Source organism: Orcinus orca, chromosome 6 (genome assembly GCF_937001465.1).
Source record: "Orcinus orca chromosome 6, mOrcOrc1.1, whole genome shotgun sequence".
Classification (NCBI taxonomy): domain Eukaryota; kingdom Metazoa; phylum Chordata; class Mammalia; order Artiodactyla; family Delphinidae; genus Orcinus; species Orcinus orca.
Window position 1 is genome coordinate 20,581,719 of NC_064564.1, and position 20,889 is coordinate 20,602,607.

At 46.0% G+C, this 20,889-nt stretch overlaps 1 protein-coding gene across 3 annotated transcripts in view; it reads right to left on the reverse strand.

The window, feature by feature from the left end:
• The window catches only part of SLC39A14 (solute carrier family 39 member 14), a 47,843-nt gene extending 29,131 nt beyond the window's left edge, over positions 1 to 18,712 (reverse strand). For all 3 annotated transcript variants that reach the window (XM_049711702.1, XM_004270645.3, XM_033429696.2), the window contains exon 1: positions 18,538 to 18,712. The gene's annotated coding sequence lies outside the window, so the exon portion shown is untranslated. The remainder of the gene's footprint in view (positions 1 to 18,537) is intronic.
• Positions 18,713 to 20,889: the final 2,177 nt, after the last annotated feature.

Consider the following 20,889-nt stretch of genomic DNA (forward strand, 5'->3'; position numbering starts at 1 on the left):
AAGGCCTTCCCTCAACCTCTGCTTCCTCAGCATGGGCCTCACCAAGTGACAGGAGCGCCCCTCTTCTTGGGATTCAGGAGGAGAAAGTACTGCAGCACACCACCCGCACTAGTCACTCACGCCAGCTCCATTCCACCCTGTCCCCTCCGAGGATCATGCTAAAATACCTACCTTCCATCACTTCCCCTACCCAACAGAAAAGTTTAGTCCCTCTGCCTGGCAGGCAAGGGTCCCTCCAACTAGGCTCCCATCATCTTTCACCCTCAGCTGCCACTACTCTCTTGCCGGGACCCTGGGCTCCACCTGAGAGGCCTGACCCTCCTCCCTTTCACCCCTGCACCCTCCTGTCTCCACATGGCCCACAGGACCAGGACTGGAAAGGCTGATTAACATATGGTAGAGACATCAGTCAGAAAGCTGAATGTAGTCTGAATGTGTTCCAAGCACTCTCTCCACAAGTGTGAAGGGCCTGGATGTGCTGGGGTTTTTTTAAAAAAAAGGATGAACTGCAGGAAAAAGCACCATCTCTGGTCCACCCCAAATCCTCCCCAGCACAAGTCCTACCCCACCCTCCTCTCAATCCTACCACTCTGTCTCAATGGTGTACTGTCTCACAGTGAGACTCCTAACACTTGCAGTTAACTTTCTTGGTTGTTTCATAACAATCCTAGGAAGTTGGCAGGATCTAAATAAATACTTGCGGCTCGAATATGTAAATACAAATGCATATGTAAACAGACATACCTTCACTTCTCCAGAGAGTGCAGAATGGCTGGGAGACACTGCACTGGAGATGCAGTATTTAGGGCCAAGGGCTCAAGGGCAGGAATGCACAGTGTCTTCTCAAAGCTCCCTCTTGCCAAAGGTGCTAAGGACGGCATAAGGACCCCGATACTCTGCCCTTCTGCTTCTCCGTCTCTGCCCGGCCAGAGCTCTAGAGAGGGGCTGTCAAGAGCACACTCAGATGGATTCCAGAGCAAAGGCAACCACGTTTCTGGCTATCATCCTCAGATACAGATCAGGGACAGCAAAAGACCCACATGGACAAGCTCCCCTTTCTCAGGTTAAAATACCCCTCAAGGCAGCAGCCTCTAGACAACATGGTGCCATAGGTGACTTCCCTTAACAACACGATGTATTTCCACTTGCCCTCCCCCTCCCTCCCCAAAAAACTGCTTGCCTATTAAAAAGGGATCAACATTCTAACCAGACTTAAAGGCTTACCCTCTCCTGCCAACAGCAACCCCAAGGGGCAATCAGAATGCCACCTGGAAAGGGTATTTGATTTTAGCTTGCAACTCAGACATTCTCTAGTTGGGGTGACTTTCAGCCCCAAACGGAGGAAAAAAAAAAAAAAAAAGACAGATACAAGAATTCTTGCGCAGCACTATTCACAATAACAAAAACTTTGGAAGCAACCCAAAAGCCCGTCAGCAGGAGAGTGGATAAACAAACTAACCACTTTCACACCGGAATAGTATAAAACAAAGTGAATGAACTACAGCAACATTAGCACTGCGTGTATATTACAAGTTTCCAATAACTGCCTTTCGGGGGTGCTACTCACAAGACCAATTCATGCCTCAAGACCTCTCCTCCAAAAGACTGGAAGGATTGTCTGAATCTGAAGACAGGAAATCTGAGTGAAGGAAATGTTGAAATGCTGGTTGAAATAAAAATCCTAAAATAAAATAAAATCTCTTAACCAGGCTTCCAGCTTCCACTGAGCACTCACCCCCAAACTGTCTGAGTCCCTTCTCTCTCTTTTTAAGTGTAACATATATACACGTGAAGTGTCCAAGTCTTAAGTGTACAGCTCAATGAGAGCATCATCCTTTTAAAGTACAAATCTGATCACAGCACTTCCTTTGCTTTGAACCCACGATGGCTTCTCAGTACACGTGGAATCAAATCTGGGACTTCCCTGGCAGTCCATGGTTAAGACTCTGAGCTTCCACTACAGGGGGCACCGGTTCGATCCCTGGTTGGGGAACTAAGATCTTGTGTGCCGCAGCCAAACAAGCAAAACAACAAATGAATCAAATCTAAACCACTTTTCCTGGCCTATATGTCACCGTGAGGTCTGGCCCTTGCTAACCCCACTGACCTCACCAGGATCCAGCCACCCTGGCCTTCTTTCTGTTCCTTTAGCACACCAAGCGCATTCTGACCTCAGGGCCTTTGCACTTGCTGTTCCCTCTGCTGAGAATGCCCTTCCCCCTAGATCTTCATATCAAGTCTCAGCTCACAGGTCACCTTCTCAAAGCGGAGGGCCGCCTGGTTTCCAAAAAAAAAAACCTACTCACAAGTCATTCAGAATCCCAACACCCTGTTTTATTTTCTTCTTACCATATATCACTATTTTACAGAGTCTTCTTTCTTTTGTTTTGTTTTTTTTTTACATATTTATTATCTATCTCCTCCTACTGACTGTAAACTCCACAATGGTGGAGACTCACGCCTATCTTCTTCCCTAAGCCTGGAGGAGTGAGTGCCTGGCACCAGGAGAGCCCCCGAAGGATATCTGCTGAATGATGTATTAATTTCCCACGACCCCCTTGTCCAGGGCCCCCCAAGTTTAGAACCTTACTGTTCTTTGATCTCAACCCCCAGTCGAACTATTAGCAGTTATAGGGGGAGGGACACCCTCTCCTGCAGCTTCAAGAGAGCTGAAGACCCCCAGAGAGCCAGAGAATTCTGTCTGGAGTTGGAATATAAAACATAAGGTAAAAAATAAAATAAAATAAAGTAGAACATAAGGTGGGGTGGGAGACCCAAAAGTAAGGTGGTGGGAGAGGCACAGACAGGCAGCCTTCCTTCCCCATCCTGGAAGCAAATGTGCCGAGGACAGGCAACCATCTGATCGCCCTGCCGAAAATTCCACGTTAACTTTTCCCTGTGGCAGGGAGAGAAAAGGAAAGGAAAGCCCGCAAGTACAGGCTGTTTCTAGAATTTCTCAGCTGGTCATGGAAACTCTGAGTCCCGGTCCCGTTGCTCACAATCTCTCTTGCACATATCCTGAAGTGCGGGGGTGGGGGTGGGGGAGGGGCTCGTGGCCGCTGCCAAAAGGAGGGACTGGTGTGAGTAGCCAAGGTCACAGGCAGAATCTGGCCAGCAGAGCGGTGCACGCCACGGTTTACCCATGGTCAAGGCCTCTGCCGTGGGAAGCACCTCCACGGCATCTGGTGGATGGCAGGGGGCGGCCGAGGCGGGAGGAACAGGAACGGGGACAGAATCTGTTCCTAGGGCTGGTCAGGCTGGTGGCCCGAGTCTGGGGGTGCAGGCGACTTTGTACTTTTTGCGCTTTTCTGGGAAAGGTGATGAGAACAGTTGTGGCTTGCTATCCCGGTTAACTCCCCAGACACCTGGTATCCGGAGAACTTGCCCAGCCTCTCAGAGGGGAAATGGTCAGCACTGAAATATGCATATGCCAATCAATGTCACTGGCCGGCCTTCAGGAAGCAGGGGGAGAGGAGGAGAGGCAGGAAGGGAGTCCAGGGCCTTCTGCCGCTGGCTCGTCCCTGGTAGAGAAAGCCAGGCCAGCTTCCCTGCAGGCCAGCACGGCTCCACCTCGCCCCATGCCTCACGTACTCTGTGCTCTGAGAAAAGCGAGTCCCGGGGGCTGGCCGGGAGCCCTCTCGCTTCCAGGAAAGGAGGAGGGTAGCCTGCAGTACAGCCTGCTCCCTGGGATTTGCAGGGCTCTCCTGATTAGCAGGACACGCGTGCCCCACCTCACTTTCTCCCATACAAACCAAACTTTCAGGCTTCCAGTAAAAGTGAGACAAACAGTGGGTTTGGGTTTGGGTCTGGGTTCGGGTCTGCCCTCCCCCGCCTTTGGGAGAACAACCCAGAAATCCTGGGAGCCAGGGGGTAGAATGCAAGGCCTTCAGGTGAGCTGGCTGCCTCCCAGCACCCATCCAGCCCAACCTGACAGCAGGGCATAGGGAAAGACGGCAAGGGGAGAAGGGGACCTGCCTAGAAGGAAAGGAATCAGTGAGATCCAGGAGCAAGTTGGCCCAGGGCCAGTCCCTGCCCCCAGGGCTGCAGTCAACAAATATTTATTAAGAACTTACTACATTGGGATTGACATATATACACCAATATGTATAAAATGGATAACTAATAAGAACCTGCTGTATAAAAAAATAAATAAAATAAAATTCAAAAAAATTTTTAAATAAAAATAAATAATAAAAATTTTAAAAAAAAGAACTTACTACACAATTTGTTAAACTACGCTTCTGAGAAATTTACTACTCCTACTGTCTGTGGATAAGGATGCCAGCTTCGTAAGATTCTCACCAACGCTGAGTATTAAAATTGGATTCCAGGGCTTCCCTGGTGGCACAGTGGTTGAGAGTCCGCCTGCCGATGCAGGGGACACGGGTTCGTGCCCCGGTCTGGGAAGATCCCACATGAAATAGGATTCCCTCTTTGCCAAACAGGTTAAAAACCATTTTCATCATTCTTTTAATTTGCATTCCTTTGACTACCAGTGTGGCTAATTGCCTGTCACTCTCCTTTGCCCATTTTTGCTGACCCCCATTTACCTTTTTTTTTTTAATTGGTGTACTTAAGAGTTCATCATATGGTAAAAATATTAACCTTTTGTCACATGTTACAAATACTCTTCCTAATTAGTCATCTGCCCTTTAATTTTATTAACTGGTCTTACAAAATTTTTAAGCAAAGTCAAATATATCCCACTTTTCCTACAAGGTTTCTGCTTTTAATATCATGCCTGGAAAACCCTTTCTCACCCTGAAATTACAGAAATATATACCTATTTTTTCTTGCATTAAAAAAATTTAAATCTCTAAGTCATCTACAATTTAATTTGACATAGCATGACACAGAGAATCTAACTTAAAAAAAAAAGCCAATTATCCCAATGTTTTTAAATCAACAGTCTATTGTCCTTGTAAACTTCAACTGTGGAGTCTATAAAAGATAAGAACCAGAGGTGAAGTCAACTACATCCTTTGCGCTAAGAAAGGCCACAGGTGGCTGTTCTGTTGGTGAAATCTAAGTGCAGGGCTGTGGTGCCATCTCTTTCTCTTCCTCCCTCCTGCTCAGAGGTACAGGCTCGACTACCACGAGAAGGAAGTCCTATGTGCTTAGGATGGTAGAGCAGAAAGATCCATTGAAGACAGCCTGGGTTCCTGCAGGCACCACTGAGCAGGAACCCAGCCTCCCACGGTTAATCGCCAGATGCTTTACATGCTATTTGCCCAAAGCAGCCTTGACTGGACTCTGGTATTTGCATCTGAACACTCCTGTAACTCACCCACAATCCTTTCTTCCCTAATTTTATAATAATAAGAATTGCTAGGATTTATTGGTGTCTGCCAGGTACTGTGCTAAGCAATTTGTTTTCATTATCTCATTTACTCTTCTCAACAACCTTATTTTAGATTCCACAGTACTTCCCTAATTATAAGTATCAATGACAGCTTTTCAGAGCAGAAGAAGATACTGCATTAAATGTACACATCACTGAGACACCTCCCTATTTCAGAAACATGAAAATAAAACAAAAAAGCATGTTAAAATTGAGGAAATATGGTATCAATCCCATTTTACAGATGTGGATACTGAGGCTAAGAAGACTTGCTCAAAATCATACCACAACTAGTAATAAATAATACCACTGTTGTTTGCTAAATTCCTACATGTACTGAGGTCTGTTTTTGGACGTTTCTGGTCTGTTCTATTTATCTATCCTGTGTCAATGTCACATTTAATTTTTTATTTTTTCTGGTAAAGCAAGTTCAACTTCACTATTTTCTTTTAAAAATTGTTCTTGGCTATTCTTACACATTCATTCTTTCAGAAAAAACTTTTAAAAGTCATCTTATATGAAAAGACAACCCTGAGAATGGGAGAAAATATTTGCAAACGAAGCAACTGACAAAGGATTAATCTCCAAAATATACAAGCAGCTCATGCAGCTCAATATCAAAAAAACAAACAACCCAATCCAAAAATGGGCAGAAGACCTCAATAGACATTTCTCCAAAGAAGATATACAGATTGCCAACAAACACATGAAAGGATGCTCAACATCACTAATCATTAGAGAAATGCAAATCAAAACTACAATGAATGGGCTTCCCTGGTGGCGCAGTGGTTGAGAGTCCGCCTGCCGATGCAGGGGACACGGGTTCGTGGTCCGGTCCAGGAAGATCCCACATGCCGCAGAACGGCTGGGCCTGCAAGCCATGGCCGCTGAGCCTGTGCGTCCGGAGCCTGTGCTCCGCAACCGGAGAGGCCACAACAGTGAGAGGCCCGTGTATCGCAAAACAAACAAACAAACAAGCAAAAAAAACTACAATGAAGTATCACCTCACACCAGTCAGAATGGCCGACATCAAAAAATCTACAAACAATAAATGCTGGAGAGGGTGTGGAGAAAAGGAAGCCCTCTTGCACTGTTGGTGGGAATGTAAATTGATACAGCCACTATGGAGAACAGTATGGAGGTTCCTCAAAAAACTAAAAATAGAACTACCATATGACCCAGCAATCCCACTACTGGGCATATACCCTAAGGAACCATAATTCAAAGAGTCATGTACCACACTGTTCACTGAAGCAGGACATGGAAGCAACCTAAGTGTCCATCGACAGATGAACGGATAAAGAAGACGTGGCACATATATACAATGGAATATTACTCAGCCATAAAAAGAAACGAAATTGAGTTATTTGTAGCGAGGTGGATGGACCTAGAGACTGTCATACAGAATGAAGTCAGTCAGAAAGAGAAAAACAAATACCATATGCTAACACATATATATGGAATCTAAAAAAAAAAAGGTTCTGAAGAACCTAGGGGCAGGACAGGAATAAAGATACAGACATAGAGAATGGACTTGAGGACATGGGGAGGGGGAAGGGTAAGCTGGGACGAATTGAGAGAGTGGCATGGACATATATACACTACTAAATGTAAAACAGATACCTAGTGGGAAGCAGCCGCATAGCACAGGGAGATCAGCTCGGTGCTTTGTGCCCACCTAGAGGGGTGGGATAGGGAGGGTGGGAGGGAGATGCAAGAGGGAGGAGACATGGGGATGTATGTATATGCATAGCTGACTCACTTTGTTATACAGCAGAAACTAACACACCACTGTAAAGCAATTATACTCCAATAAAGATGTTAAAAAAATAAATAAATAAAGTCATCTTATAAAGTCCCAATACTGTGGAAATTCATCCCATGGAAATTATCCTGAATGGGGGTATTCAGCTTTAAGGAATTTGATAGAAGTGCATGTTCAACAACAAATATCTATCAAGTACAAACTTTTGTGGGCACAGGGAATAGAACAATGACCAAAAAGACAAAAATCCCTACCCTCCTGGAGCTTGCATTCCTTCAGGGCTCATAATAGTGAAAAACTGCAAGCAATCTAAACATACAATAGAAGGGGATTGCTAAAGTAAGGTAATCCATACAATAAAATATATGAAGTTCAAGTCAGAGATTAAGAGCTTAGGGTCTGAATGCGACAGACCTCAGTGCGGATCCTGAATCTGTATTTACTAGGCTTTGAGTCAAGTCGCTACTTCAAGACTTATTTTTCCTCCTACAAGAAAACAAAGCTACTAACGGTCTCTCCCTCAGAGCAACTGAGAAAATTAAATGAGATACTGAGTATAAATACAGTGCCTGATACACAGTAATTGCTCAATAAATGTTAGTATTTGGTGAAACAACAAAGGATTAATCTCCAAAATATACAAACAACTCAGGGAGCTCAATATCAAAAAAACCCAAACAATCCAGTTAAAAAATGGGCCGAAGACCTAATTAGACATTTCACCAAGGAAGACATACAGATGGCCAAGGGGCACATGAAAAGATGCTCAACATCACTAATTATTAGAGAAATACAAAATCAAAATTACAATGAAGTATCACCTCACGCCGGTCAGAATGGCCATTATCCAAAAAGCTAGAAGCAATAAATGCTGGAAAAGGTGTGGTGAAAAGGGAACCCTCCTACACTGTTGGTGAGAATGTAGATTGATGCAACCACTATGGAAAACAGTATGGAGGTTCCTTAAAAAACTAAAAATAGAACTACCATATGACCCAGCAATCCCACTACTGGGCATATACCCTGAGAAAACCATAATTCAAAAAGAGTCATGTACCACAATGTTCATTGCAGCTCTATTTACAATAGCCAGGACATGGAACCAACCTAAGTGTCCATTGACAGATGAATGGATAAAGAAGATGTGGCACATACATACAATGGAATATTACTCAGCCATAGAAAGGAATTGAATTGAGTTATTTGTAGTGAGGTGGATGGACCCAGAGTCTGTCATACAGAGTGAAGTCAGTCAGAAAGAGAAAACAAATACCGTATGCTAACGCATATATATGGAATCTAAAAACAAAAATGGTACTAATGAACCTAGTTGCAGGGCAGGAATAAAGAGGTAGACACAGAAAATGGACTTGAGGACATGGGGTGGGAGCAGAAGTGAGGGTAGCATTCAACATACATACACCACCGAATGTAACACTTGGCTGGTGGGAAGCAGCAGCATAGCACAGGGAGATCCGCTTGGTGCTTTGCGATGACCTAGAGGGGTGGGATAGGGAGGATGGGAGGGAGGCTCAAGAGGGAGGGGATGTGGGGACAGGTGTATGCATATGGCTGATGCGCTTTGTTGTGGAACAGAAACTAACACGGTACTGTGAAGCAATTATACTCCAATAAAGAGCTATTAAAAAAAAAAAGTATTTGGGGGAATGACATGGAAAAGATGGTCACATGTTAAGTGAAAAAAAAAAGTCTACAAAACTATGTACAGCAGACCAGTTTTCCTTAAAATGTATGCATTCATAGAAAAAATTAAAAATATATAACAAACTGTTATTTCTTGGTGGTGAGTTTAATGGTAACTTCTGTTATCTTTTTATTAGTCTGCAGTTTCTACAATGAACTCACATTACTTTAAGAAGAAGGTTAAGGGAGTTTCCTGGTGCTCTAGTGGTTAGGATTTGGCATGCTTTCACTGCTGTGGCTATAGGGTTCAATACCTGGTTGGGGGAACTGAGATCCTGCAAGTTGGGCAGGGCAGCCAAAAAAAAAAAAAAGAAGAAAGTTCATTTTAGAGTTCAATTAGGAAATGGGGAAGGCTTTTTTATTTTAAATTTATTTTTGGCTGCATTGGGTCTTCATTGCTGCACACGTGCTTTCTCTAGTTGCAGAGAGCGGGGGCCACTCTTCGTTGCAGTGCGCGGGCTTCTCATTGTGGTGGCTTCTCTTGTTGCGGAGCACGGGCTCTAGAGTGCAGGCTCAGTAGCTGTGGCGCATGGGCTTAGTTGCTCTGCGGCATGTGGGATCTTCCCGGACCAGAGCTCGAACCCGTGTCCCCTCCATTGGCAGGTGGATTCTTAACCACTGTGCCGCCAGGGAAGCCCAGGAAAGGCTTAATGATGACCAAGTGGAAGCCTTTTCTCTCCCCTTTTTAAAGATCTTCACTTAAAGTCTGGAGGTGGATTCCAGTCCTAATCTGCCATGGGCTGGACTTCATGTGTTCCTGGTGCCCCAACCTGGCTGCCCCAGTGAGCAGGGCCTCACCTCAGTTCTCCTGAATCAGAGCTTCCTGGGTGAGATCCAGGTATCTGTATGCGCAGTTCTGACAGATCAACCTGGCTCTTGTCTGGTGCTCTGGTCTGACATTTCAGTCTAGTCAGGACTGCTGGACTAGACACAGACTAGCTCCAACACTCTGATTTACAGAAACTCTTTGAAGTCAGTTCCCCCTCTCTGCCAAATGGGTACTACAATCTCTGCCCTGCCCTCCCTACAGGGAGATTAACACTCAGTGAAAACTCCTTGCACAGAGATGAACTGTTGCCATTGCAAAGTGTCTAGCATGTAGGGACTCTGAAGCCAGAGTCCTCAATCATTTATACTCACCTGGCTCTCAGATCTGTGTCAACACGAGGGGAGAAGGCAGCCTGAGGCTGGGCCCTTGCCTCCTGAACAACCAGGCCTGCTCTCTGACTCTGGTTGAAAAACAAATCTCCCTTCTCTTTTGCGGCTCTGTGAACCACAGTTTACAAAGCACAGTTCCCCCCATCCTGAGCGTAGTGGGTTGAATAATACCCCCACAAAACCAGGTCTACCCAAAACCTCAGAATGGAACCTTATTGAAAATTATGGTCTTTGCAGATATAATGATTTAAGGATCTCAGAGATGAAGTCATCTTGGATTTAGGGTAGTCCCTAAATCCAATGATGACTATGTGTATAAGATAAAGGAGAGGGAGATTTGGACACAGAGACACACAGAGGAGAAGACCATGTGAAGACAGAGGGAGAGATGGGAGTGATGCGGCCACAAGCCAAGGAACACTTGGAGCCACCAGAAGCTGGAAGAGGCAAGGAAGGATTCCCCCTAGAGCCTTCAGAGTGAATGTGGCCTTGTTGACCCCTTGATTTCGACCTTCTGACCTCCAGATCTAATAAATTTCTGTTGTTTTAAGCCACAGAGTGGGGTCATTTGTTAGGGTGGCCTTAGGAAACTAATACTTTGATGATGGAATTAAGGCTCGATAACTTTTATCTGAGACGCTCTTGCTATGGTTGGCAAAATTCCAAGATGGCCCCCAATGACCCTTGCCTTTGTGTATGGGCAGGACCTGAAAATGAGATATCATTCCTGTTATTAGGTTACATTATCTTCCAAAAGGGATTTTGCTGGTATCAGCTGACCAAATTAGTTGACCTTAAGTTAGAGAAATGATCCTGTATGGGTCAGAACTAATCAGGTGATAGGCTCCTCCTGGCGAAAGGGATTTGAACCAGAGAAGGATTCAACATGAGAGTAACTTTTCCAGTGTGGAAGTCCAGCAGACCCCGATTTAACCAAGTGATCCAGGAAAACATCACTAGTAATGAGACATCAACATCATGAATGCCTTGATACGATGCTCTTAAAAGGATGCAACATCATTTTTGTGATATTCTTGCTAAAAATGCATGACCTTATTCTAAGGAAGAAAGAGGAATGGTTACAGATTGAAGGTGACTAAAGAGAAATAACAACTAAATGCAACATGGGATGGCAGACTGGATCCTGGGACAGAAGAAAGATATCAGCGAAAATATTGGTAAAATTTAAGTAAGGCCTGTAGTTTAAAGTTTTGTACCAATGTTGATTTCCTGTTCTTGATAATTATACTATGGAGTGAGGGATATAAAGGAAACCTGCTATATTCTTTGCAACTTTTAAGTCTAAAATTAGTTTTTAAAAAAAGGTTTAAAATGAAAGGAAATGATTGAGCAGATTAACAGAGGTTGCCTCAGGGCCACAGGATTAGACTTCTCCCATACTTCTTTATACTTGTCAGTAAGTATGCATTACTCTCGATATCAGTGGCAGGAGGTTGCATGGAGTAAGTGGACTGGTGCCAAGGATGTAGATTTGGGGCCACTGGAGTTGCTCTGGATAAGAGCAGGCTAGACCCCAAGACACCATTGCTGAAACGAGCAGCAAGTCTTTGATAGAGAAACAGCTAAGACTTAGAGAATATTGGTACCTTAGACCCCAGAGCCCTTCAAAATAACTGGATCCAAGCTAAATTTCTAGCCACGTCACTTGCTCTTTCCTCTATCAGCCACCCTGACCTAGGGTGACCACCCCTGCCCCAGGAATATACATCTCAGTGCCATTATCCACACAACTCTCCAGGCCAGGAGCCCTCCCTCTCCTCTTAGCTTTCAAAACTTAGCTCAATTCCACCTCTAGGAAGCCTTCCCAGACCACTCCTGCCCCCCATCGCCTTGCCTTCTACCTGCCTCTTTAAGTATCTCTTGTCTGTTCCACTCAATGGAGCTTAACGAATGCCACAGATAGCATGTTAAGTTTCCATATGTACTCAGCTCATCCCCACACATATTTTACAAGCCTCTTTGGAACAGAGACAGTGTTTGCCTGTCTTCATGGAGCGGGAGCTCTCTTAGCTGAGCTCTGCTGGCTGGGCCCATCCCTGCAGCAAAGAGGCCCCCTCTGCTGTCACCAGTCCAGGATTCATTGACCAAGAGTCTGTTGTGTCTCTTCCCAAACTCCTTCTTTTTTCTTTTTTTAAATAAATTTTATTTATTTTTGGTTGTGTTGGGCCTTCGTTGCTGCACGCGGTCTTTCTCTAGTTGCGGCGGGTGCTACTCTTCGTTGCAGTGGGCAGGCTTCTCATTGTGGTGGCTTCTCTTGTTGCAGAGCTCAGGCTCTAGGCACACAGGCTTCAGTAGTTATGGCTTGTGGGCTCTAGGGCGCAGGCTCAGTAGTTGTGGTGCACGGGGGCTTAGCTGCTTCGCGGCATGTGGGATCTTCCCGGACCAGGGATCAAACCCGTGTCCCCTGCATTGGCAGGCAGATTCTTAACCACTGCACCACCAGGGAAGTCCATTCCCAAACTTCTTTATGCCAGTTGTTTGTTTTTATGATTCTAATTAAATAGTAACTGAAATATAAACGGAGAAAAAGTTTTGATTTCTACAAAAATGAAACTAAGTGATCTAGAAGAGCAATTCTGAAACTGTGGTCTTAGTTGACACCTAGGGTCACTGAGACTGTTTCAGGTCTGCAAGGTAAAAACTAGTTTTATTACAAAATTAAGATGTTAAAAGCTTCTTCACGCTCATTTTTGAGGCTACATGAAGTGTGATGAATGTGTGCCTATGCAGTCTTAAGTTTTCTGAAAATTTCTAAGGTAGAAGTTTAGGGTATGAATGTGTGTGTTCTCAGAGATTAACTCAGTTTGTTTTCAGAGATTAACTCGGTTTGTCCACCGAGTATTTACCAGCAAATGTATGCTATACCTATTTTAACCTGTTATCTCATTATTATCTAATAAATCATTATTTTGAAATCCTGAAGATGCACAAAAATGTAAAAATAATGCCACTTTTTCCTCGACTTTTATTTTGGAAAGTTATTTTTCATAAAAATATGAGTTTTATGTTAACATGTAATGACCTTTATTTTATTCATTTAAAATAGTGAATGAATAAACGACTTTTTATATGTTTTAATTTTTAACATGGTAAATAACAGATATAGCCAATAAATGAAAGACAATATTAAGGAATCCTAGGATCAGAAAGTTTGAGAACTGCTTATCTAGAAAGATGTGTTACAAATGGAAAAAAAAAGATTAAATTAGGTGTGTGCATTAAAAAAGTAGGATTCTGCACATGGACTGGTTTGCAAATGTCTTAAATTCTTGCTCTATTATTATTATTATGTTTGTTTGTTTTTTGCAGTACGGGCCTCTCACTGTTGTGACCTCTCCCGTCGCGGAGTGCTCCGGACACGCAGGCTCAGTGGCCATGGCTCACGGGCCCAGCCGCTCCGCGACATGTGGGATCTTCCCGGACCGGGGCAGGAACCCGTGTCCCCTGCATCGGCAGGCGGACTCCCAACCACTGCGCCACCAGGGAAGCCGTATTATTATTTTTTAATGGAGACTAATTAACAGATGTATATATGCTGTCACCCAGCAGTCTCACTTCTGAGAATTTCTGTAGTCATACACATAGGAAATGCCATTTGTAACGTTATTCACTGTAGCACTGTACGTAATGACAAAACACTGGAAACAACCCAAGTTGGGGGAAAGAGGGAGGCAACATATGTTGGTTTAAAAATTACTTTTGCTTTCCTATTCTGGAATAATATGCAGCTATAGTAAAAGAATAATAAAAGTACTTCTGTGCCGATGGGGAAAGATCGAGAATAGTTGCTAGGTGAAAAAAGCAAGGTGCTAAACAATGCCTAAAATGTTACCTTATAGCATTGTAAAAATGGGGTGGGGTGGGCAGAGGTGAGACTCTTCACTGTATGGGGTGAGGGGGGGTGTGTAGTTGCTTTTTCAACTTTTTTATCCTCCTGATCTTTGAACTATGTGAATATATAGCCTAGTGAAAAAATTTTTTTCCATTAAAAATTTTTTTCTTCCAGTTTTATTGAGATATAATTGACATACGGTGAAAAAAATTTAATAAAAGAAAAGAAAGAAAAAAATCACAGGTGTGATTTTTATATACAAACAATTTGCAAGTTTAATTAGGGGACCTAGAGACCCAAAGAAAAAGGCTTAGCCCTAAATCAAGCTTTGGCAAATAAAGATATATGCACATTGGGGATGGGGGAACTGGATGAAGGCAGCCAAAAGGTACAAACTTCCAGTTATAAGAAAAATAAGTACTAGGGAAGTAATGTACAACACGGTAAATATAATTAACACTGCTGTAGGTTATATATGAAAGTTGAGAGTTAAATCTTACGAGTTCTCATCACAAGGAAATAAATTTCTTTTCTATTTCTTTAATCTTTTATCTCTATGAGATGATGTATGTTCATTTATTCTGGTACTCATTTCATAACTGTATATAAATCAAACCATTATGCTGTACACCTTAAACTTACACAGTGCTGTATGTCAGTTATATCTCAATAAAACTGGAAGAAAAAACTGGAAGAAAAAAATGCATGCACGTTTTTAAGGAAAAAGGAATTGTTTAAAACATGGATTTAAAAAAAAAAATTCCCAACGTTTAGCTTTTTTTTTTTTTTTCGGCACGCGGGCCTCTCACTGTTGTGGCCTCTCCCGTTGCGGAGCACAGGCTCCGGATGCGCAGGCTCAGCGGCCATGGCTCACGGGCCCAGCCGCCCCGCAGCATGTGGGATCCTCGCGGACCGGGGCACGAACCTGTGTCCCCTGCATCGGCAGGCGGACTCCCAACCACTGCGCCACCAGGGAAGCCCCTGACATATTTTATTAATTACTAATTCTGAGTGCACTGAGTAAGAGCCTCTAGGGACCCAATGGTAATAAATTCAGGACAGTCACATTCTCATTCCACCAAACCCCAGGACTCTCCTGGGCCTGAGGCTGGAGGAAGGTTAGGAGGTCCGATGATGCAGTCAGATCTGAGGCAGGGAATCTGGTTTCCCACATAGGGGCATGCCAAGCGCTCTCTCCAGGCTGATTCTGTGGCCACCTTCCCTCCCACAGGGGGCTCTGCCTCTGGATCTCACTCGGGGCCCAAGAAGGGGTCCCCCCTGGGAGCCTCGATGGCCAAAATAAGGGTGAGAACAAGGCAGCTGGGCCTCGGAGACCTTGTGGTGAGGTTACCCTTCTTTCCCCCAGGAGGGCAAGAGGCCCCTGGCTGGCGGTAGACTCTGGACTCCTTATCTGCAGGCATTCTGCCAGCCCGCCAGCCTCGAGGTCAGCAAAGTCCCATTGTAGACATCAAGAGTCCTGCCTGGGGCCCCATCACCATGACCCTTCTTCAGCCTCTCCCCACCCTCCTAGGTCTCCAGGGAGTCAGGAAGAGAGGGGAGAAGACTCCTCCAGAAGAAATTTCTATCCACACAAGCAGAGAACTTCCCAAATAAGCACAGGGACAACTGGCTCCTTTTTCTTCATGTTTTCAAGGAAAAGTCTAGAGGGGCTTCCCTGGTGGCGCAATGGTTGAGAGTCCGCCTGCCAATGCAGGGGACACGGGTTCGTGCCCTGGTCCGGGAAGATCCCACATCCCACATGCCGCAGAGCGGCTGGGCCCGTGAGCCATGGCCGCTGAGCCTGCGCATCCGGAGCCTGTGCTCCGCAACAGGAGAGACCACAACAGTGAGAGGCCCGCGTACCGCAAAAAAAAGAAAGAAAGAAAAAAAAAAAAACTCTAGGATTATCAGCAATTTTATCATCACACTTAGGAATAAAAACTGCACCTTTCTTTGGTCCTCTCAATCAAGCCTCTTGGCCACTAGCAAACAATGTGACTTGCAAACACCAGTTAACCTCTCTAGATCCAGTTTCTTTAGTTGTAAAACAAAGGGCCTAGACTCGAAGATTCCCGAAGTCCCTCCAGTTCAATATCCTATCATGGGTGGTTCTGCAAAACGCTTAAGCGTTATTTTCTGCAGGCATCAAGTACGAAAAGGCTGAATTATTCTGGAGGAGATCCCGATTTCCAGACATATGGCACTGCCACTTAGATCGCAAGATCCTGTAAATATTGGACATGGATTGATGGTCCTCCTGGAATTGAGTGAGGTGTGAACAGGTAAGGAAGAGAAGAAGATGGTGTAAGGGGTTTGAAAACCGAACCAGTCCAATGACTGATTAGTTACTGTGCGTGCGCATGCGCGCAGATACACACGCAGTGTTAAGTCCTACCCGCCTATTATCAGCCCGGAAACTGAGTATCTCCGTTACCTGAAAGAATCAAAGTAGCTCCCAAAACCAAAGGTTGAAAAAAAGTCTTTGTGGGACAGTGAATATGTGGAACAATCCCTAGCAGGCCACTGAAAAGAAGTCTATCCGGAAAGGCATGGAAATTGCGTCCATGTTCCCAAGGAGGTGATGAATCAACCCTACGTCTGGGCTCATACCATTCCTACAACCCAACCTACCTATCAGCTCCTGGGACCCCTAAATAATCCACTCCATCCCAGAGAAGATGATGATAATGATGATGTAGATGATCACAAACCTCTACTATGCTCCAGGCACAACCACAACATGATGCACAGCAGTGAGGACAGGTCTACAGAAGTTAAGAAATGTCTCCTGGGGGCTTCCCTGGTGGCACAGTGGTTGACAGTCTGCCTGCCGACGCAGGGGACACGGGTTCGTGCCCCGGTCCGGGAAGATCCCACATGCCGCGGAGCGGCTGGGCCCATGAGCCATGGCCGCTGAGCCTGCGCGTCCGGAGCCTGTGCTCCGCAACGGGAGGCCAAAGCAGTGAAAGGCCCGCGTACCGCCAAAAAAAAAAAAAGAAATGTCTCCTGCTGGAGAGTGATGGGGCCAGGATGTGAACAGATTTACCTGGCTCAAAAGCCTGGAATTCTCCTGTCACCTTATACCATCTCTAGTAGAGTGCTGTCTTCTCTGAACTTGACCAAACACAACAGTGCTGCTCTTATTGTGCTGCTACCTTATTCTTCATGTATGGATGTTCTTTCTCCCCCCCAACAAGTGTCTCCAGGAGCCAGGCCCCATCCCCTCTTTGCACTCTCCAGTGGCCAAGTGCAGAGCCAAGCACAGACCAGGCACTGTATATTTACATACTGAAGTGATGAAATACTGAGAGCCACGGGGCCCTGGTACCTCAACGTAGTCTTCTTGCCTAAATGACAAGGCCAATCATTCTGTTTGGTGCTCTCTAGTCATACCTGCAACCCAGGAGGAGCACCACTAGTCTATATAGTGGCTATCACACAATTTATGAAAAACTCATCTCTGAGCCTCCAACAGGAAATGGAATATGCAGTTTTCAATTTCAGGTGCTAAAAGTTATGATTCTCGACATTCTTTCTCTTGCTTCATTAAGTTTCTCTCAGTTTTTATGTCTCTTGTTTTAAGAGTTAAGGATTAATCGTAGATGCTATGGGTAAGAGACCACAGATCTAATCTGACTCCTTCTTCCAGACACAGGGCAAGTTAGGAGCAGAGTTGGGACAGAGGCCAGGAAGCCAGGCCAGTACCCACCACATTACCACCACCACTTCCCAGCAGCCGACCTAACTGGCCTGGGGTTCTTAGGAAAGAGTGACTCCAGACAAAAGCAAGCCCAGGGAAGCTCCAGGAGGAAGGGTCAGGTCAAAGCTGCTCCTCCCCCCACCCTTTCTTAGGCCCCCAGGAGAGCCCTCAGCCACTCTCCAAATCATGCTCACATACTCATGGACACCCAGGCCCTAGCAGACTCTAGATCCTCAAAACTGAAGCCACAAGCCAGAGCTGCGGAAAATTTCTTGACTCAATTGGACCCCAGGATCACACTGTAAATTGCTTGGATGGTATTTTTTCCCATTGCCCCAACCCACCAAAAGAGGGCAGCCTGAGCCAGACCACCTAACCCGGTCGGTGGGGACCAAAAATAGCTAAAAGGCCATGCCCACGGGATAAGCCAGGTCGGAGTTTAGTTAGTCCCTCCTTTGCCATCCTCCAGCTCCTGCTCCGGGCCGGCCGGAAGATACGGGTTATTTATCTCCAGCTGGGAGGCGGTCTGGCCAGGGTGGGGTGAGGGACTCAGTTCCTGAAAAGCAAAGTCCAGACACCAGTGCACCATCAGAGCCCCCCCGTGCGCTGCCCACCAGATTTGCCCATCTACTCTGATTTTTCTGAGCCCGAGTTTATGGGCTCCAGGAAACCTCTCAGTCTTTTAGTGCGGCTATCGACATCCTGCTCCGGCTCCCACATCCCGCGCTCTTCAGCCAAAGGGACCGTGGCTGCGCCTTCTCTTGCCTCGCCACCAAGTAACCCTCGTCGTGGCACCGCGGCCAGGTAGCCAGGTGTCGCCTCCATCCAGCGTCCCGGTCCGCATGCGGGTGCGCCGGAGCGACTCCCGAAACCGCTGCCGGCCTCGGGGCCCTCTGCGCAGCCGTGCCCCCACCCCCACCCGGTGACCCCGAGCCCCGGAGGCGCACTGCTCCCGCGCGCGATGCCCTATCCCCGGGGCACGGAGCCGCCCCTCCCGCACGCCCTCCCCACCTCACCTGAAGCTGGGCGGACGCCACCTGGCCCGGCGCACCCTCACAAACCAGGCCCTCGGGCGGCCCGAAGCAGCAGCAGCAGCAGCAGCAGCACCAGCGCAGCTAGGTCGGCGCGCCCGCGCAGGGAGCCCGCCTGCCCTCTCCCCCAGGCCTGCGTCCTTCCCCCGCGCGGCGCGCATGCCCCGCTATATACCCTGCGCGTCACGGCCGGGCCCGCCCCCGCTCTCGCCCCGCCCCGCCCCCGCCCCACCCCACTCTCCCCAGGGCCTGCCACGTGGGGCCCTGGCTGGCTGTAGGGCTACGTGTGTGAGCTGACTGCCAGCCGCCCGCTAGACCCGACCAGCGCTTGGCTTGCCCAGGCTTGCGGGGCGAGCCAGCGCACTTCTGCGCCTAGCCCGCCGAGAGCCTAGCTTCATCTCGTAACCCTGCCGCGAATTCCATCCCACAGGCTCCTCCTTCCGCTGGAAACCTCCCATTAAGACCTTTCCCTCCTTACGTGGGAAGTTCTCACAACCCGGCCTCCATCTCCTCGGAGTAACACTGCTACCCATCTAATATGTATGTGTGTGTGTGTGTATATATATATATATATATATATATATATATATATATACATCTGAACACTTCTGATTAATGTAAAAAGCTCGATTCTGAAATACTCCCTGGGAGGGGACGTACCCATAGATAATGTTTTTTTCTGCATTTTCCCACCAGACGAAAGAACAAAAAATTCCTGTTCAAGTTCTAAATAAGCCATATTATACTCACTTTCGAATTGGATGTCGCACCACATATTGCTTAACCGAAAGCTGGGAGAAATGTTAATTTTTGTGTGAGGAGTGTCTTAGGAGTCTTTTCTGATGTGGAGTAGTTCTATTGAGATGGATATCAAGCCTCGGAAATGCAAATTTCTTGAGAAAATAAGCCACCCATTAAATTCCCATTGTTCTGTTCTGCTGGACGTCATGATTGTTTCCTCTGCAGCTAAGCCAGCTGCCACCTCGGTCTATGGGACCCAAAGGAAGGGCTTTCTAAGCAGAATTGTAGCCTGTTAGTACCCAAGTCCCTGTTCCAGCTCAATGACTGGTGCTCAGCCGACACTAAGTGCCTCTGTATTTGCACAGGGAAGGGGGACCACATCCCACTCTGCAAGTCCTGGGGAAAGGAAGGCCCATGATGGCAGTGCTTGTGATGAAAGGAAAGCAGACAATCCCTGGAGTGGGTGGCAGGAAGAATCCAGGCCTCGGTGGCAGCCTGTTCCTCCTTAGGAGGAAGGTGGAGAGGGAAAAAGAGAGAAAGCACTGAAGCAAAGCCAGAGCAGGCCAGACTGTCTATGCCACTCTTGAAGAGACTAGCTGGGCCGTGGGTTTTTCTAAAATTTAATTACCTTCACCCTGCAATTACAGTGCTCCAATTGAGTAAGAGGTGGGGTGATATTCCTCTCATTTTCCAAGAGATTTCAAAGTAATTGTATCTCTTGCAGAATCTCCCTCAGAGCCCCTTCATCTTTGTAATAACCCTTTATATTTGTCTTTCTTGGTTAAACTCGAGTATTTTTCAGACATTATGTCATTCATTTGGGACTCTCAACCCCAAATCCAATGGGCTGTCAGAAATGGACCAGTCTATACCATGCATTCCTTTTCTTGAAGTTCTGGAAAAGGAATGAGAAACTCACCCATTGATTAAGTAAAACAAGCATGCTTCTAACACACGGAGCTCTGAAAAGTTTGAAGCCCATAAATACATATTACAAAGAGGTGTTAAACTCTTCTTAAAAAACTGAGGTCTAAAAGCAATCCCAAAGGCTCTTCCAGGCAATGTGTCAATACTACAAACAGGGGGGAAGGTACCTTCAGAGAAATGGGAGGGGAGGCAGGACAAGACACCCCACCACAGGCCCTATCACAGCATTCTCACTTGTTTGCAACCAGGAAGGGGTAGAGCTGCCAAAGTCCACCAGAGCTGATAAGCTATCAGTAATCCATTAGGGAATTCAATTAATTATTAACACAGCTAAAAATCAAAAGGTCTTAACTCTCCATAACCACCCCCACACAAAATTCTTTAGGGATACCCAAAGTCCTGCCTTGTCCCGCAGTCTTTCCTGCCTAGTGCCAGGTTTGGAGCCCCAATTCTATCTTTCTCTCTACCTAATATAGCCCTTTTTCCTCTTATTTCCCCATTTCCACTTGTTAAAATTCTAACTCTTCAAAGCCACCTCCCTTCAGAAAGATTCTTGATTGTCCTGAAGCATATTCGACCTACCTTTTCAAACTCTTTTTACTGTAACCAACAGTAAAAAATATTTTACACTGCATCTCCAGTACAAATAACAACATAGCGAACAAAAAT